The 26,136-nt window shown below is 36.5% G+C and overlaps 1 protein-coding gene across 9 annotated transcripts in view; it reads left to right on the forward strand.

The window, feature by feature from the left end:
* The window catches only part of QKI (QKI, KH domain containing RNA binding), a 145,896-nt gene that overhangs the window by 73,648 nt on the left and 46,112 nt on the right, over positions 1-26,136 (forward strand). The window lies entirely within an intron of this gene.

The raw sequence follows: 26,136 nt of genomic DNA on the forward strand, positions 1-26,136 counted from the left end.
TGTGAGAGACATCTTGAAGGGTGGTTGGTGATCATGGAATCAGCTAGGGAAGCATTTATTTACTTCAGTTACCTGGCTTGAAAGCTCACCCTGAGGAAAGAACTGCTTCAGCTTCCCCTGTTGGTGTACATTTCTGCACAGCTCAGTCACTTGAACACAGGGGCTTGCTTTTAGGGATCTTTTTTTCCCCCTCCTGTTAGCTTGGAGGTGATTGGTGATCTTTTAGAGAAACAATCTACCAACCCCTGCCCCCATCTCATTTTATTCTTCTGTTTTAGAGTTTTGCAAGAACAAGTTTTCATGCTGTCAGTGGTTGTCCATAGCTGTGGGTAAGACTGTTTTGTAGACCAATCCATATGGTTTTGCAGTAGTTGCTTTTTCCTGGTCTCTTCAGAGCTGTTGCCAAACATGCTTTCCCACCATTTTAACCAGTGATCAGTGGATCTCAAGCTGTGGACTTCATCCAAGTGAAATATGTCACAAAGAACCAAGGACCTATATTTGGTTTAGATGCATGGGAAATTCTAAGTCTGTAATAGAAAGTATCTGTGGGCCTTCAGGGGAGAAAAAGATAAAGGACAGGTGTCAAAATGGCTGTTCCTGCCAAAACTGTACTAAAACTATACCAAAACTATACACATCATTTCAAATAGTGACTTCCTTTCTGCGAGCATATTTGTAAGATACAGTGAAAAACTTGGTAGTAATTCAGAATCGATTTTCTATATGGGATGAAAAAATACTGATATTTACAATTCAGTGATTTTAGCTGTGACATTTACTACTAACATGTTTGTCATTAAATATATAAACAAATGAGTTTTGGTTAGTTTGATGATGCAGTAAGTTTCGATATTGATGACAGCAGTGGTGGGGAAAATGCCCAAAGAAGATGATACGTAGTTTCAACTTCGTTATCCACTATCATGAATATATTCAAGTAATTGTAAGATCGATTTCGCTCCCTGATGAGCGGTGTTCTGAGTAATGTGCACTCCTATTGCTTCTAAAACACTGATAAATGCAATCTGTTGGAATGTTTTTAAGACAATAGCTATTTAATGAATAGCTTGTGTGTACAGGAGAAAAGAATAAGCTTGATTGCTTACAATCTGACATTTGAAAAAGCATTTTTTTGGATCTCTTGTATTTGCATATCTAATTGCTATGTAATCAAAACTAAGTGAACTGTAGCTGCTTGAAACTAAAAAATGAAAGGCAATCATCTTTAAAGGGGAAGATATCCCACTCATACGCAAGCCTGTCTGAATATTAGAATTATATTCTTCTTGTGTTTAATTATAGGTGTCTGACTGAGCAGTAAATTTATGCCTGTGTATTAAAGGAGTGAATGTGACCCTGAAACATCAGCTTTCCTTTGTTGAAGCAAAGCATTCGCATTGAGAGAACTTAACAGTGTTGTGTATTTTGGTGATAAGGGATTGTGCCAGAGTGGCTGTTAATTACCTGCTTTGTTTGATATGGAAAGTAGCGGTTCCACACTTTTCTTCCCACCACTGACAGTGCTCAATTAAAACTTGTATTAAACAGTGATAATGCCCTCGTTTATCTGGTGGAGAAGACGTGAGGTGAAAAAAATTAACAGGATATTTTCATCTGTTTGGAGACGGCTTTGGTTTTCCATGAACCTAGTGACAGGAAAGAAAAATTAGTTTTGCCCTTTTTTGTATGGTGAGGTTTGGTTATTTTATTTGTTATTTAAATCTTTGTGGCTCTTGCATCCTGCTGTTTAATAACAATGGCTGTAGTAGAAGTGGAAAAAAAAAGAAACATCACCTGCAGTATTAGGGTTGCAAATTTGAAAGATGCTTGCTCTGTGTTGTTCCTTCTCATTCCTCTGTGTGAAGCATCGGTTCCCATTGGTCATTATTTCAGTGGTTTTGAAAATCTATTGTATCATGACATGGCACCTTACATATCTTACACAGCAGATTTTATTTTTTTTTTAATTCAAGTTTTTGACTCAGTTTTTCTATTCCAAGTATATGAAGCATGTTTCCTAATGCAGTCTGAGATGGACTTCTCTAAGCAGCAGCTATTTTTTGCATATCTGAACAGAAATAACAAGGAGGAGTAAAGCAAAGAAGCTGGCATAGAAGATTTGGTAGTCTTAGTTTATTTCAGATACCAATGCTGAAGAATAATCTAACAGTGAAAATATACAAATTATATCAGTAGGCAGTAAGAAAGGGTATAAAATTGTTATAGTAACTTAAATGTTTTTTATTTCATTTATCCAAAGAAATTAAGGAATGGGTTGGTTGCTTTCCTTCTGAAATTTGGAAGGTCTGTGTTCAGCAAGCTTGAACAGCTTTATTGTGGAGTGAAAGCTGAATGTTTGATGCTAGATTAATTTGGCCAAAAATGTGAAACAGTAAGTGAAAAGGAGTAATTACTGTAGCAGCTTTAAAGCGTGTACACGGAATTCTTTTGAGGAGCTCAGTGGATATGGCAGTGCCTGGTAATTCAAGTAGAACTTCAGAGCTTCAGCTATTAGGTGAATAGAGGTCACATGCAGAGTAAGAGTGGTTGCCTGCAGTAATTAGGCACAATTAATAAAGTTTGCCCAGAAGGCATATTGCGCACACTGAATGGTTTGCAGTAATGACTGGTCTTAGAGATAACCATACACAAACAAACAAAAAATCATTACAGATAAAACAGTTTCTTAAAAGAATTTATAAGGTGTGGACTTGAAAGATTTTCTTGTTTCGTTGAAAACCTAAACAGAATGTCATTGTTAAAGAGCAGAAAGCTACATTTTATTTTGCAGTGGAACATTGTAATGCCACAGGATGCAGGCAAAGTGTTGTGAAAAATCAGGCCTAGAAAAAAATTGTTGTAATTATGTGAATTGAACATGGTTTACAGAAAGAGCACTAGAAAACCTACTTAGATCATAACTGGCATGCTTTTAAAATAGTCTGCTTTTCTTTTAAAGTAAATTAAAAGAATTTTAATTCTGGGCATACTAACTGATAAATTTCATTAAATTATTGTGTTTAATAATAACTTTGCTACATGATTATTGGTTACATTTTCTGTAGGTAATTCATAAAGTCAATAAATGTAGATTAGTTCCTACTTACAATTGCCCTTTCATGCCAAGTAAACAGTGATAAGCATTAAATAAGAACTTGATAAGGTGTTTTATGATCTGTCATTTTGAAGTGCAGTTATCTCTGTCTGATTCTGTAACAGTTTTTTCCGGTTTTCTGTTTTCTGCACTGTAAGAAAACCCTGTGGAATGTGAGTTTGACCTGCATTTGGATTAGCAGACGTCCTTCATGGCACAGCAGTTCTGCAGCAGTGTTGGTGTAACTGTGTTAGCTCATCCATTTAGGATTAGGTTCTGCAGTGGTTAGAGGGGTTCCTCTGCTCAGACATTGAATGGTCATTTCACTTTTCAGGTGAGCACTGCAGCCCACACTGTCTAGCCACAGACAGTTTTTGTAATCCCAAAGCCACTCCATTAAGGTTTGCTCAGACTGTCATGCATTCAGTATAAATTCCCAGCCTCAAATAAAGTCAAAGACTCTTGTTCTTCCAGAATGAATAGTCTTGAATGGACATACTGTACTTTTTGTTCCCTGCAAAGAAAATGCAACAAGGCTGTCACATTTTCTGCTTAAATTGTTTTGATTACATTTCATTGACTTTGCTCACTGGAAAAAAAATTCATTAGCATTTTTTGAGTATTTTCTTCGTTATGTAGTTCATTACAATTTTGAGGAATTCTTTCTTGTATTTGCTTTTAGAGAAATTCATTTCCATGTACAGTATTTTTAAATAATGTTGTAATATCCAATTTTGAATAGATATTATTTTGCTATATTTTCACATAATCTCTTCATGCAGATCTTCTTGAAGAGAGGAAAATTTCTGTGTTGAAATTATATGCTGTGTTAAGATGTGGAAAAGAATGGAACTTTACAATTGCCTTTCTTGGATCATTTTTGACTAGCATGCTTTCCCTTTATGTTCTTTACTATTCTCGTAGGACTGGCAGTTCTTTTTGGCAGGAATTGCTGTGTCTGATTGTGCTCCAGAATGAAGTTACTAAGTCTAAGACTGAATGGGAATTCCCTTTTCCAGTCTTGAGATTTTTGGGTTTTTTTCCCATTTGAGAAATGCCAGCTGCAGTGTACAAATACGGTAATTTTCTGTACTCACCCCATGGACAGTTTTTCCCAAATTTCATTAAAATTTTGGACAAAAATAATTGTGTTAAGTTATACACTTGGTCAAATTGGAAAAGTTCACTTTCTTGGGAACTCTGAAAAAAAAGTTTAACTTTTCTACCGCTAAGCTTTGGGACATGAAAAATCTAGAAGCTGAGAGCTTTCAGCTCTCCAAATAATCATCCAGAAGAACACTGTTAAGCATTCTGTTGACAGGGTTTATGTACCACAGAGGAAAATTCAGACCCTCTATCTCCCCCTATAATCTGAGTTGATGGTACTTGTCATTTGAAATATATATACACCTGCTAAACATGCTTTTTTCTTTCTGATGAAAACAGTCCTGCTGAAAGCATGTCGTAAAACTTGGGTTTTATTGCAGAGGTACACAATGAATCATAATTTCCTGCAGGCTCAGATCCTGCCTATGTAGGATCAACAACAAAAAACTGAAAATGTGAACGATATTTTATTTATGGTTGGGACCTATAGAGTATGTCTCACATTTGTACTTGCAGGTTTTGGCTGCATATCAATGTACTTGGTGCATCTGGTATTTGAAGTACTCTCTCTAGTGAGGTCACTCTGAGCACAGCTATCTAAGATTTTTTAAAGTACTCAGCAATGATATTGATGTTCTTTATCCCTTCTGTCCATTTTTTTAGCCATTTGGGCAGTTGAGAATGAGGTTAAGGTGTAAAATTTTAAAATTTACGTGAGAGAAAGTAAGGAGAATTTACAAGTTAGCCCCTGGTGTATCTGTGCCTCAAAGCTAAGAATTTTCTTTGAATCAGATTTTGAGTAATAGAGATTTCTCTTAGAGAAAATGTGAAGAATCCATCTAGAAACAAACTTTAATTCCGTATATGAGCGGAGTCAAGTTATGATGACCTTGGATACGCTCTAAACCAATTTTTAATGATTACTGTCAGAGTAGTGCTTTTTCTATTGAAAAGTAATGGCCAATGATATATTGAAGGCCAGATTAAATCATCCTGACTATTCCTTCTGGTCAAAGTCTCTAAAACTCGGAAAAAATTACTAGGAGATAAGCTTAAGTATAAAAAGAGGCATAATTGGTAAGATGTATAGAATAAAATTTCGGTATAGTATAATGTACTGTCTAATTTATCAAAATCTTACAGAGATCACAAAATCTTTTGTTATACCAATACATATGTATATACACTGTGTTTGTGTGTGTGTCTATGCTGCTGAAGTAGATAACAATTCTGTGATCAAGTTGCATTTTACGTGTTTGGGGTTCCCCCCCCCCCATCTGGTTTTGTGCATCATAGACTTCGTACTTTCCTATATGCTAAAATGAAAATAGCTTGTTGGTAAAGATCAAGCTAAAATTTTGGTACTCCAGTATGATTTGTTTACATCTAATCTTGGAGAACTAAAATGTTAATCACGTAGAATTTTTTTTTTCTTGGTACATTAAATGCTGTTACTTTGGTCATAGTGTGTGACATGTCTGTAATATCCAGTCGTCATTAATCCTGAGCAGTATTCAGCAACAAGTTTTAGTGATTAGAGTAGCAGTCTTTTGTTGTGTGTCTTGTTATTTGCTTTAAATTAGAAAAACTAAAAAACTAAACTTCCTGTAAACAGGCAGGGATTTGGGGGATTTTTTTGCTTGTTTCAAAAAAAGAAGTAAAGTATGCTCACCTGTGCAACCAATTTGAGACTCTGCAAAGCAGTTATTAAAAAGGAAGTGAGGCAACACAGACAACAGGAAATGCAGCGAGTATAAGATGAACAAAATTAGGCCTGAGGGATCAGGAGGAAACTGAGAACACGGTGTTAAGTCTCCACAAAATTGTGACAATAGTTGCAAAAGGTTTTTTTTTTTTTTCTAATGTTTATTTATCTGTGATTTTTCCAAGTACATTTTCTAAGATGATAAATTTTCTTGCTTTCTGTAACTAAGTTTTTTTGTATTAATATGGATGTTTGAATTCTAGTCTGTTCACTCTGTTCTGCATGCTAGCATTTACAGTGTTTAATAGTGTTAAGAGCCATTTTATTAGGATGGGGTTGAACATTAGGACATACAGAACTTGCAGACTGCATGGAATTATGTCCTGGAACTGTGTGTGGTTGGTGACATACCACCACAAAAACCCCAAGCTTAGTCCCGTGTGTAAAGGCAACATTCAAAATATACAAAGTGAAAAGCTCAGTGTGGAGCTTTATACTATGATTTCTGTACCTGGAGTTTCAGGTGTTATGTGCTTATTCAGAGGTAATTTAGCTGCTCTTTGGACTCTTGGTGAACATAAGCAGTGCAAACTTTCTCCTTTGGTGCGATTCTTTATTATCTTAGTGCCTTTTCTTATATAGGTATTTTAGAAAAACTGTTGCATGCCTGTGTTTTTGAATATTTGTGGCATTTTTGTGAACTGTTGCATCGTCAGATTTAAGGGGTTACTTATTGGTATCTTCAGAGTAATGAACTAGCATCTCCTGCCTAAAATGGGACGTTTTAAAACTCCATTAGGTATGTTATCCTGCATGTTGTATCATGTTAGAACAAGCTATTAAAAGAGATTAAATGTATTTACGTGCCCAAATGAAAAGATCCCGTCTTGCTTTGAGATACCTAATCTTTTTCTGATGTTCTTTCTTCATCCATTGATTTGTCTGTGTATTTCATGCTGTTGGTCTCCTTTAAGTTTTTTATAGATAATGAGCTTATGTCTACTTTTTATTTTGCATACTCTGCAATTGCAATACACACCTTCCTTGCCTCGTGAAGCTTGACTGTTGGTGTGCTAAATAGTTGTATGTTATGTACTAAGTCAATAAAGTTTTAGTGCAGATGGTTTCCACCTTTTTGTCCCCATCACAAGGATGTGACATCCTACAAAAGTGGAATAAATCATATTAGCTCTGCCTGCAGGGTAAGGCTTGGGGGCAGAGCAGGGAGGAGGATATGGAGGTTATACTGTGTATGCTTAGCTGAGCATTGGAAACTTGAGTTTTACTTTTGTTGAGTATTAGAGTAGCTTGTTGAATAATTAAAATGTTCTTCACTAGCAGGGGGAAAAAATCCTATCAACAGCTTTCACTGATGATTTTTCTGACTTAGGCAAGCACTTTTTTGTGAAGGTGTCTTTTCCTGTGAGACCATATTGTTTTGCAGCAAGAAGTTTGAGTATACAGTTTAAGCATTGTTTTTAAATTACAGCAGAAGATTAATTTATTTCAAATTCCTGTGGAGAATAGCATTGAAACTGATAGTTGAGGTACTTTGATTTTTACTTGATTACTTAGATTTATTTTTTTCCCCAAAGTCAGTCAGACACTTCTGCCCTGTAACATTTAAATAGGGTTTAATACTTTGTATGAGGTAATTGCACAGGCAGAAGAGGTATCAAGATAAATAGTTGTATATGTACTATATGTTGCATAGTAAAAAGAGTACTAAAACCATAATTTAAACAAAAAAGTAATATGTTTGTAACATTCATATGTTTGGTAATCTTAAAGTGATTCTACACTATATAAATACACTTTTCCTTAAGAAGGCGATAGAGTGGATATTGAAGTAACCACAGGTATCCTTAAATTAGAATTTAATTCAAAGTGTCTTTGCTTAAATTTGCATCAAATTATGCAGGATTGAAGAGGCTCACACACTCTTAAGCAGAGTAATGCCTGAGCTCTAATCATATTAGTAGTCCTCAGAGGACAAAATATTCTCTCTCTTGCAAATTCTTGAAGGTTTTCTGTGAGTGGTGTGGCACTATGTTTGGATTGATGTGATGGTCAGTTCCCATTAAAGGCCTTAGGACATCTGTTCCCACTGCTCCATGAGCATCCTCAGGAGTCAATTGAGTTTGTGAGTTCCCTAAATTGGCCCCTGCACAATTGTCTGAGCAGCAGGGGCAGCTCAGTGGAAGCAGCAGAGTCAGGGCTGCTATTTTCAGTGACAGCTGGTTGTTAAATAGACTCAACCTGCAAAGTTAAACTTCACCTTCACATTCCATGATATGAGACACATGAGTGTCTGTATTAAAATATTGTCACTTTAACTTCTAGCTTGCTATGTCACCATTTATTTCACCCAGAGGAGTAAGCACTTTTTGATGAAAATAATTCTTGTTCAACAGAGAAGAGAAAAAAAATCAGTCATTTTGTGATTTTTTTTTCTTCATAGCTTCAAAACAGATTTTTGTGTGATCTTGAAATCTGATTCTTTTTAGAACTCTGTAAGTAATTTCTAAATGAAACATCATTTTCTTAATGGTAGTTCATTTTTAAATCAAGACTTTCCCCCAATATTTTAAAGAAACATGAACTTTATTGCTTTTTTCATTATTTTATTTAGTTCCATTCTCTGTCTATAATTTGTATATGGGGAAACAAGAAACCCCTACCAAACATGCCCCTTCCACCAACCAAAAAATCACAAAAGCAAAATATACAAAAAAAAAACCCCAAACACAAACCAACTGTCCCAAAACCCACAAACCAAAATAACCCCTTTTCAATTATGCTGCTGGACTATTTAGTTAAGTGCCAGTATTGTTTGAATTGGTGCCTTTTGTTTGTTGCAGCTGGAGAAGTAACATTATAATAGTTGATAATGGAGAGCTGAGTTGAGTAACAGACCTGTGGTAAAGATTCTCAGGTCTTTGGCCTGTCTAATGTTGGTTTAGGATTTCAGAAAGATCACATTCCATGTGTGTAATAATGAGGACCTTCAGCCAGTTCACTGATTTGACTTAAAAGATTGACTACAACCTGTACTGGTTGAGTGTAGTTTTTCATTGATATATCATCTATGAGAATTTGTTGTCTTAAATAGATTCTAAGGATGTACTTTGGCTATATTGTCCTTATTTTTAGGAATTGTGCTTTTATTTTTGATGACTACATGTTTTTCATAAACAGCATTTTAAATTTCCCTTTTTACAAAAAAAAAATTAGACTTTCCTTTTTCATATATGGTAATTACCTAGTTGAAGTGGGTGGAACGAATAGGAAAGGGCTTTGAACAATTTTTTTGAATGGAAATACATGGTGCCATCCCATCTCACTTAATACTAATGAGCTATTCTATTTGCCCTAGCAGTAATGGGCATTAGTTAAAACAAACCATACTCTTCGCTCCTTTGCATCTAGCATAAATTTTAATTTTATTTTTACTAGTGCTATGAGGTGAAATATGCTAATTTTTAGGAAATACATTGCAGCAGCTTTTCTGTTCTGATAAGTGCATCACTACAGCATATACAGGAAATGTCTTACAGGCTGTATTAGTAGAGGAAAAGAAAGACATGTTTGTCTCCCTTTTATAGCTAGCCAGTTCATGGATTTTTCAGTTTTCCATTTGCAGAGAACTTGTACCATTTTTTTTTTTTTTTACTTACTTTCTTATTTTGAACCATAAAGAGTCCCTGAAAAGGACTTGAGTTTTCCCCAATTGTCTTTCATCTTAAAATTTTTAAAATACACCTCAGTCAAAGTTCTGGGGTTTTTTCCGTTTTTTTTTTGTTTTTTTTTTTTTTTTTTCCTTTAGCATGCATAGTGTTAAAACATTCATTTGTGTGCAAATCACAAATAGTGGTAGTGCAAGAATGTTTAACTCTGGAAAAGGATTTTGTGTTATTCATCAGCCAAATGGAGGAGAACTTGAAGAAGTAGGTGTGAGGAGAAAAAAAAAGTTTGTTCTTTCTTCTGTGACTTAGGTTCTGTTGATTCTTGCACTGTTTTTCCTTTACTTGGTTGTCTTATATTATCGCTTCTTGAAATTTTAGTCTCAAGTGTAAACAAGCAGGAATAATTAATGTCCATCACAGGGTAAAACAAAGCCCTAATTCCAACTCTTCATGCCTCTCAAACATCTTAAAGAAGCAAAATAGGGCACAAGCCCAATGTTTTTTTGCTTTTCAGGTCTCCTTTAAGAGCAGAGACAGCCATGATGCAGCAATTTTGGAGGTAGAGGCAAGTAAATGTTTTACTTCTTGTAAACATTCCAGTGAGTTTTTGCAAATCACCTGTATATTTGAGGAGATTCTGGTTGAAAAAGAACTCAGCCTCTCCCCCTTTCCTAAATTTGCTTTGTATGGTTCTGTGTGAGGAAGAATACATTTAAGCTTGTATTGATTATAGACAGGTTTCACATCAGTTGCACACTGCTGCAAAACCCAACTGGTGTAAAACTATGTAGATCTAATATTAGAAAGGTTCTAATATTAAGGTCTAATATTAGAAAGGTGATAAAAATTGTTAAAGTTTTTTCTTTTGAACTGACCTACTTAATGGAAATTTGTTGGGTAGGTCGTAAGTGATTTTCTTCTTAGAGAAATAAAAATAATGTAGATTGTTTCTTGCCTCCAGCTGCTGGTGTTCAGCTCTTTGGCGTTCTCACTTTGGATATTTGAGCAGCCTCTTATGCTCTGTAGAAAACCTGTGACTATTTCTGTGCTAGGGATGTTTCTGAAAGCTCATGTTGAGTTTCTCCTGATGGCATCACATCATCTTGAAGCCTTTATTAGAGGTACAGGAAAGAGCTATCCATCTGTTTCACTAATTTTTTATTTTTTTTTTTTGGACCTTCCTATTCCTTATTGTGACTAAAAGGCAGAGAGTTTGCATCGTTGCATAAAAATACAGGACTAAACATTTGGGAAAGCTTTGCTAAATTTCTGTTTTGGGATGCAGGAAGGAATGTTCTAGTTCATATTAGAAGGTTACAGTTGGAACAGCAGAGAAGCTAGATTTTGGTCAGACAATGTGACAGAATAGTTCAGTGGGCATAAAAAAAATAAATTGCTAGTTAATAAGCTGTATTGATCTAAATTAGTACCTGTGCCAGTTTGAGAAGGGAGAGGATGGGAAAAAGGAGGTGGGAGGTCAGGACCCGTCAGTTGGCAGTAAATCCTTGTCGTCTCTTGGAAATGCATTTTGAGAAAAACTGTAATGCTTGTGCTTTTCTGAAGAAGAGGAAACATCTATAGTGAAGAAATTGACCTTTCTTCTACCTGTCTCTCAAGGATGTGAGCAAAGTGTGTAATTATTTTTGTCTTCAATTCATGTACAAAGCTGTCTTATTTTCTAAGGTGGATGAAACCATTGTAAAATGTAAGAAAAGCTTCCACATAATGACCTTTTCTACCCAGTCTTATCTCCTTCAACTTTTATAATTCAGAAGTATATTAGGTTAAACTTTAAAACTTTCATTTGATTTTTGTGGGGGCAGATGAGCATGCAATCTGAAAACGTATATAATGGATATTTTAATGAAAGAATCTTGTAACTTGTCTTTTGGAGAGCAGAAGCAGTTTGGTTTTTTAATAATTTTTTGCATGTTTCTGATAGTGTACTGGAATTTGATTAAAAGTTGCTCTTTTTAGAAAAGTGACTTGGGTAGCACATCAAGGATTTACTTTGTTTCTGTAGTTTCATACAGTAATGACATTCTGTTTGCCTCTTTTAATCTGTCCTGTATTAATGATATTTATCTCTGAATTATTATCTTTGGTAGCTCAGGGAAACAGCTAGTTGAGGGAATGTGTTGAAAAAAACAGAAGTTGAAATTTTTCTTAAACAGCCTTAATTTTGCATATTTTGGCGACTTGCAGTGGAGCTGTGATAATTTGGTTAGTTACAGATCTTAGTAGGCACACTCAGTTTTACTCAAAATGAGTGAGGATGTCAGCAAATTCATTATGTAATGAGTTTTTTTAGAAAATTACATTCATTTGGTGAATGTTTCTGTACATTCTACCAGAATTTGTGGGATTCAAAATGTTCTTGTGAAACCAGTTATCTTTTTGGAAGGATGATGTTTTCTACACAGCAGTTGTAGGACTGCTACTTGAATGGGATCTTGAAGGATGCACATCTAGACGTTCTCTCCTGAAGGCAGCATACATATAACTATTGTGGTATTTGACTTTGAATCAGAATTATGACTAGCTTTCACTTTCTTTTGTGCTCATGTTATGAGCAGGAGGTTTCTTAAATATTGTTTTCTAATTTAAAAAGTGGACATAATTGTCATAATTACTCCTTCACAGAAGTTATTTATTTCATTAATTTCACAAGTTTTGGGGTTTTTTTTAAAATGTGTTGGACAGATGCTATTTCTAGAGCTGATGCTAGTGTACAGTATTGTAAATGAACTAAAAATTTGTGGTTTTCAGCTCATTAAGTGTAGACATTGAATGAAAACTTCCAAACCCAGACCTTAAGGACAGATTGATTGAAGGACCAGGGAACTCTGTGAAAACCATCAGAGAGTGTATGAAGAGCTGAAATGTTACAGTTGTAATGCTATGCACTGGCCTTTTTTTTGGCTTTTTTTTTCCTTCTTTTTGGTAGTGTTTGTTTGTTGGAAGGGTTCACTTAATTTTTGTTTACTTTGGATTGGGGTGTTTTGTTTTTTTTTTAGTGGTTGTGTTGGGCTTTTTTGTTTGGTTGTTTTTTTATCACCACTGGATTGATGCTATCTGAGCAGTGAAGGGGGATCCTGAACATCCATCATTCCTGTGCTGTAGGAAAGGTTCCCCTAATATACTACCAGCAGTATTCTCAAAAGTCATTTAATGTCAGTGCCAAGATGGCACTCAGCTATAGAGTGTTTGCCCTGACTATTACTATGTTTTAATCCAGCCTGGGGAACATGTGGCATGTGCTGGAATACTCCTCCTTCTGTAGTCATCCTAATCAGTAGAGTAGTTGCATTAAATTGCTTGTAAAGAAGGTTGGAACAGTGGTCACACTTTTGAGTTATCTAGGTGGTAGCTTGGTTGTGTCAATTCTCATGTAATTGTAGCAAGGATTTGAGGCAACTGCTGCAATAGATGTATAATTACAGACTGTGTGCAAGGTTTCAGTCTTAAATACAAGGAGAACTTGTGTGCTGAGATTATTTGAGTCAGGAGTTCTGAATTCTTTCAAGGACTCAGCTTTAGTTTGTTAGCCAGTGTTTATTGTTAGTTCTGTACTCAGTGGAAAATTTGATTTTTCTGTATTCTTCATAAGAGAATTTCTTTTTTTTTAGTATGTTAGTTTACTTAATTTGCATTAATATCCCCTGTGAAACGACACATTTTTAAGAAGATTCTAAACCTCTCTGTCTAGGTGAACTTTATTTTAGAGTTAATCACTGTGCTGTGAATGACGGGGCTTTTTTCTTTGACACACCCTTGCTTAAATGCACGGGACATAGTGTGCTAGTTTCTCAGGTAAGCAACTGAGATAGCATTTGTAGTGGAAGGAAGCTGATTGCTCTGCAGGCCTAACTCGGAGTGGAAACTGAGTTTTCAGAATATTTACCTTCTGCTAGGAGTGTAGGTATTGCGGTAAGATTACCTGTGGTGTTTGTGGCGCTTGCAAATGCCCGCGTGTCCCCTGGGCAGTGAGAGCGAGGGGCTCAGCACCCTTTGGGAGTGCCTGGGCTGCTGTGTGTCCTGCCAGAGGTGTGACTGACAGCTGGCAGCTCCCTGCAGAGGGAGATCTGCCTGTGCCCTGCGGTGTGCTCAGCCTGCTGCTGCTGCTTGTGGAGTGTGTCACCGAGCCAGTCCGGCCTGCTGAACAGGCAGAACCTCCTCTGACAGCAGTGCCTGGTGCTCTGTGAACTGCAGAGCTGCTGTGCTGGTACAAAGAGGGAAGGAGAAAGGAATGGAGCCACTTCTCTTGTGGGAGTGAGCAGGTACCCCTGCAGCTGTGTTAAACTGAAGTCTGTGGAGGAAGCCCTGCTATACAACAAAACTCAGAATAGTTCTGTCTTGGGATTCGGGACAGTTTCTTTCTCTGAAGTGACAGTGCAGTGTTCTAATTATATGCATGGACATTGTGACCAAAGTTGTCAATATTTATTGAAGCGACCACTTATGGAAGAGGTTTGGTTTATGTTTAGGATTCTACTTTCTTGTTGGCATAAGAGGCACATTTATGTAATTTTAATCCAAATGTACAGGGTAGCATTTAGCTGCCTAGGCACTTGAGTGTTCTTGCTATCTTGGCACACCTGGAGGAAGCAGGAGTACATCTTTGAGGAAATCTCCAATGAAGATTCATCCAAAGAATTGAAACAAGAAAGGGGAAATAAGAAAAATACTAGGCATTATCATATAAGTACTTGATGCACTATTTTTTTGCTAAGGTGAGGATTGCACAAAGCACTTCAGTTTATGTATGAGGGCTGTTGTAACATTGATCCCTCCCTCTCACCCTGTTTTTTCCAGTTTGACTCTGCCTGCTCTTGTCAAAACTTGGTTGTTATTATTTAGTTACACATCCAAATCACAAAGAACCATTCTCAAGAATTGCAAAATATAGACTTTGAGTTAAAACTCTGGCATTGAACCATGTCAGCTTGGTCCTAGCAATAAAAACAGCTTTGCTTTCTTGCACAAGGCCTCTTTCCTGCATTTGGCTGCTTGTAGCCCACAGGTGAAGTTCTGTTGGCAGAGTGTCACAGGTTTAAGTTATATACTCTACCCTTCCCTTCCCCAGCCTATCCCTGAACCATTCTGAAAAAATCAGTGATGTTGAGTGTTTGTTTTCAGCTCTTTTAATTTTTTCCTTTTTTCCCCCCTCATTTCTCTGAGCAGTTAAACAGTTCCTTTATGGCTGTTTAAAGGAACTTTACTTGAAGTTACTAAACTACTACCTAGGTATGTTTGGTTTGAGTCATGACTCTCTTTTTTAATTGCTTTGACAAACAGCAAAAACCTAAAGATCACAATGTCCTAAAATAAAGCTAACATCGTATCATTATAACAGTAATTCTGTTTTACACTGCAAGTCTCATTTGAGTTTATAGAAACAGTAGTTACTTCATGTTCTTAAACTGAGGTCACATTTTTGTACATACAAGAAGTTAAAAATATAAACTTGTTACTTTTTTACTTCATTTTTGGGGGGAGGGGAGGAAATAGGGAAGAATTTTTGTTTTATTTTCTTAAATTTGGCTTCTGTGCATAGTTGTATGCTGCATCTGAAACTTGTCCATTATATTGTGGGCTAAGAGGTGGTGCTTCTTAATTTTCTTGGCACACTGAGGTTATCTTAATGTGTTCAGTGTAAGTTTACGTTAAAACTGTTCTGTAGTAACATCTTTGTACATTTCGTGCAAAGCTTTGGAGTTAGTGAAATTTCACTTCCTTTACTAAGTGCTGAGAAGTCTCAGAAAAGATGTTAATGTTAGTAATGGTGTATTATTGTAAATGTTTGCAGCATGGGAAAATGGGGAAGAAAAATTCTCTCTTTAAAAAGTTTGCAGTTATTTTGTAACAAAAAAAGCAAAGAGTTGTCAGGAATATATTGCAATTTTACAAAGTTTTCTTCAGTGTACTCCCTTAAGACCTTCACTAAGATTTACGCAGAGGAACCCCTATTGATATATGTTGTATTTTTTATCTTCATGAGAGACGTGTGCAACCTCTCCCTCTCTTGGGGAAATGCTGACAGCAGAATGGTCGGATTTGCAGGCAAGGGCTGAGCCATGGGACTCGGGAAGCAATAGGCAAATGGAGAGGAAGGAAGTGAGGTGTGGATGTGTTGGCATTAAAATGCAAGGTAGCAGCAGCTGCTTATTCTGGTACTTCCAAAAGGTCACTTAGCTGTTATATTTTTTCTCCTCTTGATATTTCTTTCCCCTTCTTTTCCTTAAGAGGTCTGTAAATTCAGTTTGGAAAGAAAATCCCATCCCTTATTCCTGATTATAAAAAAAAATTTGAAACTTCACAAATTTATGTATGAGTTATTGTAGTTCTGTCCACTTCATAGGTTTTAAACGTAAATGAGTGAAAGTTTCTGGAATTCATGTTTAGATTGAGCAGGAATAGCACCTGAAGAGAAATGTGGGTATATTTTGATACATCTTGGCCCTTTTAGTTTGTTTAGCATCACGTATCTGTGAAGCTGTCATAAAAGAGCAGGAGCCCAGGGGGTTGAGGATGAGTTTAGCTGCAAAATAGATCAATTTAACACTGAATTCACATTATTGGTGAGGGGAATGCTAATGCATTGGCCAGGTTTGCTGTGTGAAGCAGCAATCAAGTCAAAACAAGATAGAGGAAATAAAACATGCAATGGAGAAATAAAAATGGCTGAGATGCCACAGTTATGTGCAGCAGTTACTGTTGTTGAAAGTTACATGATAGTGCTTCAGAAGAGGAAAGAAAAATGTTCCAAAACACGTACAATTACGCTACTAGCCTAGGAGCTGATCATGCATTCCATTGAACACAAAAGTATAATTTGTTTAATTTTTTTTTTACTTGGCCAAGTTCTAGCGTCTAATACAACACAGAGTGCAGTTTTCCAAATACAGCATGCTGTAAATGGCATTCCAGATTGGAGTCAAGAACAGTGGTTTGGGGTTGGGGTTTTTGTTTGTTTGCTTGGTTTTCTCTTAACCATTAAAAAAAAGATTCTCAGAGAAATACTTGGGAGTGGTTTACTATGTACACTAAAAGACTGAGAAACCAATGAGCAAGCAGGTTTTTTTCCCCTGTAAATATAGTTGAGGAATAGTGATAGCACTTCAGTGTAAAAAATACAATAAATATTCCAAAATGTGAAATCACTGCTCAGATGTTTCCCTAAGCTCCCAAATAATTAAATCAGAGGTGCCTGTGATCCTGTCTACAATTTGTGTTTGCTGCACAGATGAAAATAAAAGTTTCATATTAATAGAAAAATGAAAAACTAGGATGATCATGCTGAAGCTATAAATAAGGGTAAAATAAGGGTACACCTCACTATGCTATTTATGTTTTACTTAATCATTCTCAACTGTAAACACACAGGAACCTAGCTCCTAATGAAGTCCTTTTTGGCTGGGCTAGGGTTGCCTCCCTTTTTTTTTTTTTTTTTTTTTCCCCTCACTGTCCTGGCAGTGGTTTGCAGGAGGGCAAAGTGGGAAGTGTCTCCTTCTGTGTTTCTGTGGCCCAGTACCAGGGCACTCCTGGAACACCACTGGGTGATGTTGGTGACCTTTTACCTGAGGCAGTACTAGGATCTTGATGCTCAGTTCCTGGATGTGTACAAACCACTGGATAGTTAGATTGCATTTTATTAGAGTTGCAGCTTCTCTCTTCAAGCAAATTTCTTAAAGTTGCCATTTGCCATGCCTTGAGTTAGTTTTGGAGCATGTATTAGATTAGGTCCTTTTGCATGTCAGCACTTCCAGATCTCCTAGTATGAGAAACCCAGATGGAATATGGTCATCAGATTTCAGTTTAATTAAGACTATTTTGCCTGTCAGCCTGAACTTCAGCAGAGTTTTAGTTACCTTGATAAATTTTTGGGTGCAATAGAGATGTGTTAGCAAGGCTAGTACCTTAGTGTCCTAGTCTTCTTCCTGGGTAGAAGGAAGTAAAATGGTAAATTAAAACATAATACTGGAATACTACTGAAATAAAAACTCAGATATAGAAAAGAATCTTAATGTACTTAAAAGAGTAAATTCCATAGTTTTATATAGTCACTATGATATTAGTGACATGTTGGTTCTCTTTTAAGAGATACCTTTTCATGTTCATAAAAACTGATCCATTGTAGACTTTTCTATTACATATATATTTATATATAATTCTAATGTCTATTTTTAATTATTTTAAAAATAAAAATTGTAAAGTGTTTGAAGTAAATTGAGTAATTTACTATGTATGTGTGGTATATAGCTGCTGCTTGATAATAAGGCATATAAAAGAACACTTTTGTTGTCTTTTCTCCATCTAAAGGTGAATAGTGGAATCAGCTTTATACTTATTAATAATGCTCATAAACTCTGAGGGAAATATGCAGAAGTGATTTTAGAACAGTTGCAGGTTATTTTGAAGTTAATTTCATTAGTGACTGATGATAAATGGACTTGAGTCATGAGTTAAAACACACTGCCTATAGAGAATGCTCTGAGCAATGTGTCCACTTTCACAGGTTACGTTTTATTGATTGAAGCCTGCACTGAAAAATGTCTTTTGTACCTTGCAATTCAGAATACAGAGGTACTTCCCTTCACAAAGCCAGCTAAAGCTAACTCTGAAGAGTTGCATTCAGGATTTATGGGTATTTAATTTTCTTTCAAGGGAATTTGATGTTTGTTTAGTGAGTGGACAGTGTGTAAAAAGAAACACAATATTGTGAAATTTTTCATCGTGCTTATTCCCTTTTCTGTAGAGGAATAAACCGTACTTAGATATCAGTGTAACTGTATCCATATAAAGTTTACTGTGCCAGGAATACTGATAAAGTGTTAAAACTCTTACCTGTAGTCCAAAGTCAGAGAAATGAACACTCTCACTCCTCTGCCTGGGTGAAGTTTCTTCATAGTAATTTTAAGTATCAATAGTAAAAGTTGCATTCATTTCTAATGAATACGTCCAGATATTGAGTTTACGCTGTGCATTTCATGTACTAAATTCTCATTTATTTCCCTGTGGATACTGATGCGTGCAAAACTTTTTTACTTTTATCCCACAGCCGTGAAATACTCAGTAGTCTTAACAGGCTCTGGGCTTTGATAGCACTCGAAAATACAGCTTGTTCCACAGACCTTATTTTTCACCAGGGCACAACTCGAGAGAAGCCCGCAAGCAGAGGTTGCTGGGGACATGCAGGGCTGGAAGCGATTTGGCACAAAGTTCCCGGCTTTGCCCGAGTTCCTGCGGGCCGGTCCGTGCAGGGGAGCGCTCCCCGTGCGGCGCGGCCCTGCGGGGCGGGCCGTGACACCCATGGTGACAGCGATGGTGACAATGATGGTGACAGGGCTTCCTATCCTGTCTGCAGCCCCCGGGGCTGTGGCGGCCCCGGTCACTCGTGCTGGGAAGCTGAAGCGTCCAGGGCGCTGTTGGGAGCATTTAGGAACCATTTTGAGTGCAGGGCAGATCTGAACTTGGGGCGGTGCCTGAAGCGTCCTGAGCGCAGTGTCTGTGGTGAGGCTTTGGGACAGAGAGCAGAATCCTCTTGAGTCATTTAAACATTAGGTTGCTTCATGCCGCCAATTTTTTTTTTTTATTTTTTTATTTTTAGAACAATTCTTAAAAGATGCTTTAGATAATGTCCTTCGACAATGTTTGACAGCTACTGGCTAGTTTAATGCATGCTGGAAGACACCTACTTTTTCAATCCAAAATTGCCTTGCTGTACAATAATACAATAATCTTGCTGTACAATAATAATTTATAATTAAAGACTCGATAAATAGCACTAACTTGTTTGACAACCAAAACAACAAGTGTGTGACTGTTAATTTAAGCCATTGATCCTCTGTTTCTATAGGTGGAAACTTTGGTCAGGAATTCTAAATGTGGAGTAAGCTGCTGTTCTCCCTGACCAGGTGCTGTTCCCTCAGCATTCCTTTGTAGCCGTACTTTTTTACCAGCTTTCTGCTTGTGAACTGCTGTCATTAGAAACTCAGTAGGAGCAAAAGTCTGTGTTAATTTGCCTGACTGTAACTGCACAATTAAAGCAGTTTATCAGCAGGGGTTAGGACAATCAGTGTGTTCTGATGCTTCATGTTATAAAATTACTTCTGTTGTTCAAACAGATACTGTAATTGGTGCATCATTTTAAACTGGTTTTCTTCGAGGCTGGCTTGGAGTTCCATCTGATAAAAACCTCCATTTTTGGTACTTACCTTAGCCCTTATTTTGTTTGCAGGCCTCATCTAAATTAAGAACTTCTGTTAAAATGTTAATATCAGGACTGTATCACTCAAATACAGTTTTGGAGATGGAGGGGTTGTTTTTTAGGATTTTTTCTTTGTTTTGTAGCAGCCAATCCTGTCGAGACCTAAGATTCAGTCACAAAAATGGAAGGAGGAAGCCCCATTTAGAGTTATTACTGTAATGCTATCATTTAATGCACAGATGAGCAGGTTGCTTCACACCAGATAACAAAGATGCCTGTGTTCTGTCCCTGGCACATGCATAATTGGGTTTCACTTATGATAGTTTCATGAGACGTGGTGAGACAGCCTTTTAAGGGGATTGTTAAAATATGGTGCTTCACCTTCTTCTCCTTTTCCCAGCACTGACCTTGGTTGACTGTAGCCCTTCATGGTTGCAAACTCCCTTGCCCAGCAGAAGATGAGGGGGAAGTGGGGAGGCATCTGCTGCATCAGCATGTGGTGTGAAAGGCTGCTGTGCTGCTGGGCCAGTCCCAGAGGGAGCAGTGAGGCAGTGAACCTTAGGAAGTTGTTGCACTGCCCAGGAAAGGATGCAGTAACACAGCAGTAAGAGATTATTCAGGGGATTTTTGCTTCATTACGTCTGGATTTCCCATGAATATGGATCAGCTGATGTGGAATTATTTGTAGACTGAGTGGTTTATTCCTTGCACAATGTTACAGAAATCTTCTGTCTTCTGGATGTTTGTCTTGAACTATCTCTGCAGCAGAGAAGCCAAAAACTTAAAAATAAAATTCTGTAGCTCAGGTTGGCAGAGCAGTTGCAAGAACAGAAGTTTCATTAAACGACACAAGACAGACAACTCTTCAAAGGTTGGGAGTATATGACTTTAGGGCAAAGTGCATTCCTCTAAGATTCCTCTGACTTGCTTTTACCCGCTCATCTGTGTCAACAAAAGGTTGTAAAGTAAGATGTAGACTCTATTGCCTGGTTGATTAATGTTTCTTTTCGACTTATTAATTCAAATATTGTTGCATGGCTGCAATACATATCATGTCTTACGTAAAAATACTAAAATTAGATCAGGATTTTATTTATGACCTTATTTGTGACTTTTTTGCTAAATTTAACTTCTGTTTCAGAATTCTTTAAAATCAACATGTTAGTTCTATTTTTTTAAATCCACACAGTTTCTTTTAAACTGTTCTTTGAATTATTTTTGAAGTTTTGATATATATGTGTGAATGTTTTCATTGTGGAAAAGAAATATTCACCTAGAGCTACTGTCAATTAATGTACCTACAGCACAATTTATTAGACAAAATATATTGTGAGATTTTTACTAAATAGCCGAATTTCTTCTCTCCACATCTTACCTCCTCCATTTGACTCTGAAAAGTAGCTGTGAGTGATTATATTGGTTTTTCTATCTTAAGATATTTTTAATTAAAGTTCTTAGTGTACTTGAATTAAACCTTTGTATCATTTGAAGGACTAAAGCTATTCTGATGCCTTTTAATTCTAGTGTTCAATTTGACATTATATGAAAACATTCTTCCCTTTTACTCTATCTTTTCTGTGGTTTTTGTCATTCAGTAGGGAGACCAGCTTGCTTAATAGTTTGATGAAAACAGAATTTAATAGCCTATCACTTCAAGATGAGTGAGAATACTAAGGGTAATTTTCAACACTTGCTTGAACTGGTGGCTTGACTTCTTTAAAAGTTCCCCGCTGTTGGTACTGAGCTGGTTTTGTATCTTTTCAGTGGCTTACATTACAGGAAATTGTATGAGATGGAGTGGAAAAAAGTGCACAGAATGGAAGCTGCACCTTTTTAATTACTATAGAATAGCCCATAGCTTTCTGAAAAAGGTGCCGTGTGGGAAAGTTGCTTCCACTCTTCCCACACTGTATGCATTCTTTCATTCTTTCTTTATTGTCTAACGGATGTTTCTCTGGCTGCATATAAACAGATACTAGCATAGTATTTTTTCATTACTTTTAATTTAATTTTTCTTTAATGGTATTCTGACAGTTGGAAGTGACTGGATCCTACTTGACCAGTTCTTAATTTTTCAATTTATTTTTTTGTCAGTTTGCCATACTGTGAAAGTCTTTGGGGTGAGAAATCAGATCTGAGGAGTTGTTTTAAGTTGATGATGAAATATTTTTGGTGACTTTCTTTGTGTTGATATTTTCCTTCTCCAACATTTGAATAATTTTTACAATTTCAGTCTACCTTGACACTTCTTTCATTTGGATTTGAAGCTGTTTGAAACGTACTGGCTAAACAGAGACCTGACTTTGAGGAGTCTAGAGGAGGTTTCAGTCATCTACTTTGCATAGCTTACAGAAAGCTAGGAAGCTTCTGTCTCAGTCTTGTTCAGTCAGAAGCTGAGGAATTAGAAGAAAGCATTGGGATGGGATATGGAGCTGTAAATAGGAATAGCCATTTAGGCCCAAGATGCACAGATGCAAGACCACAACTTGAAGTTACTGTGGTATGGTGAGGTGTGTGGAAAATATGGGATACAATTTTACAGTGAGCTGGACTGCAGTAGTTCCCTAGAAGCAACAATCTTTCTAATATTTAAGTTTGATTTCATAGATTCAAGTCAGTTGCATCCTTTACCTGCTTTTCTGCATCTCCCTAAATCCCTCTCCTAGAAAATTCCTGTAGCTATGCTACTTTTTTTTTCTGCAGCTAAATTTTAGGACTTGTAGCAATATTTTTTTTTAACTACCTAATACATTGGCCCTAATAGCGAGATAAATATTGAGCAGTCCATTATTGTGCATAGGTACTCTTAGGATTAATGAGTGTATATGCGCAGGCAAGAGAATGAAAGCAAATCTGTCTGCAGAATTAGGCTATATTTAAGGATACTGAGATTTCTGCCAAACAAGGAACACAGTGAAATTTCATCTGCCATTTATGTTGTCCCTAATGTTCTTTAATTCAGCAGACAAGATAGTTTGGTTATAATTAAGCTTTCCTAATATTGTTGTTCCCCAAGGTTGTGGTGTAAATCACTTTACTTTGTAGTTCATCTGTAGTACATCTTCAGTCTCCATTTTTCCTGTATAATTCTTCCATAGACAATCTCTGGGATGCAGGCAGACTTCACACTGCCAGTTGCTTCTCGTGCATGCAATATAATTTTGAATATATGCTGTTGAAATTTGTTTTTCCCCAAGTCTTAGGTTTTCTGATTTTCCTGATGCTGTTTCTTCCTTCAGTGTGCATGCCCTTCCTGCTGTGGTAGCAAATGTTTCTTTCCCAAAATAATTCTCATGACCATTTCTATTACTCCTGACTGCTTTTTCAATAGGTAGACCTGGCAACTTGGCTGAATGGATGAACAGTTGCTACTGAAGGACAAGGGGCAATGTGCACACTGAAAGAAAAGAAATTATGTTTAAACCTAAGAAAAAGGGTTTTTTATGTTGTTGTGACTGAGCACTGGTTGAACACTGAACATATCTCCCAGGGAGGGGATGGAGTGTCTGTCCTTGGAGATATTTAGAACCTGACCCATAGCAACATGCTTGAGCTGACCCTGCCCTGAGCAGGGGGCTTGGACTGGATGATATTCAGGGTTCCTTTCCACCCCAGAGATTTTCTGAATCTCTGAAGTGAACTGGTTTGTCTTATCTGCAATTCACTTCAAGACTGCCACATCTTGTAGTTTCTTTGTACCAAGTTATGCAATGAGGCAAGTCCTAGTAATTCTTTCATCCCCATCTTTTCACCATTTTCTCCCCCAAAAATTCAGAAGAAACCCTAATCAGCCTTTAAAATCTTGGACCATATTTCATGAGTCTTCAGAAGGATACCTTTCTACTTGTGTTCCAGATATATTCAACTTTGCTGTTCAGGCTTTACTATAACAAAGCATGGTTGAGAAAAGATGTGTTCAAGACTTGTTGCACAGAAGATTAGTTAAATAAAGATTTTACTTGGGAGAAAATATGTTTTTCCAAACCATCCTGTTAAAAAATATTTAAAAGGACAATGAGGTAGCATAAGAAATGGTAGCTCTTAAGTGCAAGAGGTTTGCAGGTTACCTCTCCCATGATTGTAACTCTTTGTTTTGCACCTGACTTTCTGTTGGAATTAATAAGCTAGTAAAGACCTAAATTTCCCAAATTGGATAAAACCAAACCCATAAATAATGAAATATACATACTGGTATAACATTCAATTAGAATTCCCAATCAAACAAAAGATATATCTTAGGAAACCTTTAACCCACTAAGAAAACCATCTCATGAGACAGATTGGGAGCACTGGGTGAAATCATAACCCCAGTGTATTGAGGTTCATAAACATAAATTGGAAGCCCATTCCAAACTCTGTTTTTTCTTTTATTTTTTAAACAGTGTGCAAAATTTTACTCTTAGCCTTTTTTTCAGGCCTACTATGTGGTGTAATGAATAGCACCCTCAACAACAGCACTTTTATTACTGTACTTTATGGCCATAGAAGAGCTTATCATAGTCATACACTAATCAGTTATCTTACTGATAAGTAGTTTATATGTTTACTTCTGGTGTGAGGTCTCACCTTAATAATAGCTATGATTATAAACCTTACACAACATGTTCCACCAAAAAGTTAATTAGGGGGATAAAAAATCTTCAGTTTGTCCTATATGCAGCTTGTTTGTCTTATATGCTGCTTTTTGTTCTCTTTTTAAATAGAGGAAAAAATTCTCATGCTGCAACAGACTCATTTGGAGTACAGTGCCAGTGCTTGATGTAACATTAATCTGACACAAGTTTTGGAGACTTTGCACCATATTATTTTCATTATGAGAGAAAAGGATACACCACCCTGAAGCCCCTTTATGTTTGCTAACACTATTTACAAACATGGTGCATGGTGTTTAATGGCGTGGTAGCTAAAACTGCATTGAGGCATTCCTTGTCTTTCAGGAACAGAACTTGCTGCTTTACCTGGGGACACCTTTCCTTAACATTTGTTCCTCTTGGCCTTTTAAACCTTGTTTTATTTGTTTTGCCTCCCGTGTTACTGGGCCTGTGCAGGTTTCTTGCATCTGGTGTTAGTAACCAGGACCTTTCCCATTCCAGCACTGGCTCAGTGCCAGAATAGGTAGTTGCACATTTCTTCCTCTGCCCTCTGCTGGTTTAGGAACCTTCTCTCATTCTTCATACCTGTTACATATTATTTTATATACTACCTCATTTTGGTGTTGCTTGTCACCATCTTAAAAGAAAACAGCTCATTCCTGCTTTGGATTTAAAAAAAATGGAATTGTTTAATAAGTAACAGTGGAGTTTTGATCACAACTGAATAAATAAGTTGCAAATGCCTTGTCATGGACAGTTCTTTCAAAGATTGTATTTCAACAAAGACGATGTTTTAACTCAGCTGCACTTTGCATCACTTTCTGTATTATATCATAAGTGAGACTTATTTTTCTCTTTGTTCCCAGCTTCTGAAATGGGCAGACCTAATTTCACAGCCACCTTTGTTAAAAAAATTGGCAAAAATAACATTAAAAACAACAGAACACACCACTGTATCTGATAGTGTGGAGTAATGGACATGTGCACGTTACATACATAGTGAAAAGTAGTTTCAAAGTACTGATTCCTTTACATCCACTTTTCATACATCTCTCATGGTTCAGTTCTCCCCCACCCCTTGTTTTTATCCTTGCATATTCCACAAAACATTTCAGACTTGGCTGAATTAAAAATGAAACACTCTGAGGAGCAGTGCTCCCTCAGGTATATATGAATACGAGGCACTGCAAATATTTGTTGGTATTAAATCTTGGAACATTTCCTCAATGTATTTGATTTCCTGGAGGAATTTTTCATGAAATTTGGGGAAAAAGACACATTTTCAATTAAAAAAATAAAAAAAGGATGAAGTTTAAGTATGAATTGTGGTTAAACCACAAGGGTTTATCTTACAAATAGGAGACGCTTCTATTATACTGAGCTTTTTAAATTTTAAATAAGTAGTGTTTGTTTATGTAGGCCTTTTTATAGATTCAAAGTTGTAATAAGCTTTTTATTGAAGCCTCATTTTTTAAAAATTGTTGTATTATATTTTAAATATTGTCAAAATTCAATGAAGTTTCATGAAAATTTAGCTAGCTTTATTAACTGTTTAAAAAAGGAGTTGGAAAATTTCTTGTGTGTTGTGTTTCATTATCCTGTATTTTGGAAGACTGGATACTTGAATGTGTTAGTTAAATTTATTGGTTTCTGTTGTTTAAAATTGAAATGCTTCTTTAGCATGCTATATCTTTCTGAAAACATTTCTTATATTTATCTTTGGGATTACTAATGCTATG

This window comes from Ammospiza nelsoni, chromosome 3 (genome assembly GCF_027579445.1).
Source record: "Ammospiza nelsoni isolate bAmmNel1 chromosome 3, bAmmNel1.pri, whole genome shotgun sequence".
Taxonomy (NCBI): domain Eukaryota; kingdom Metazoa; phylum Chordata; class Aves; order Passeriformes; family Passerellidae; genus Ammospiza; species Ammospiza nelsoni.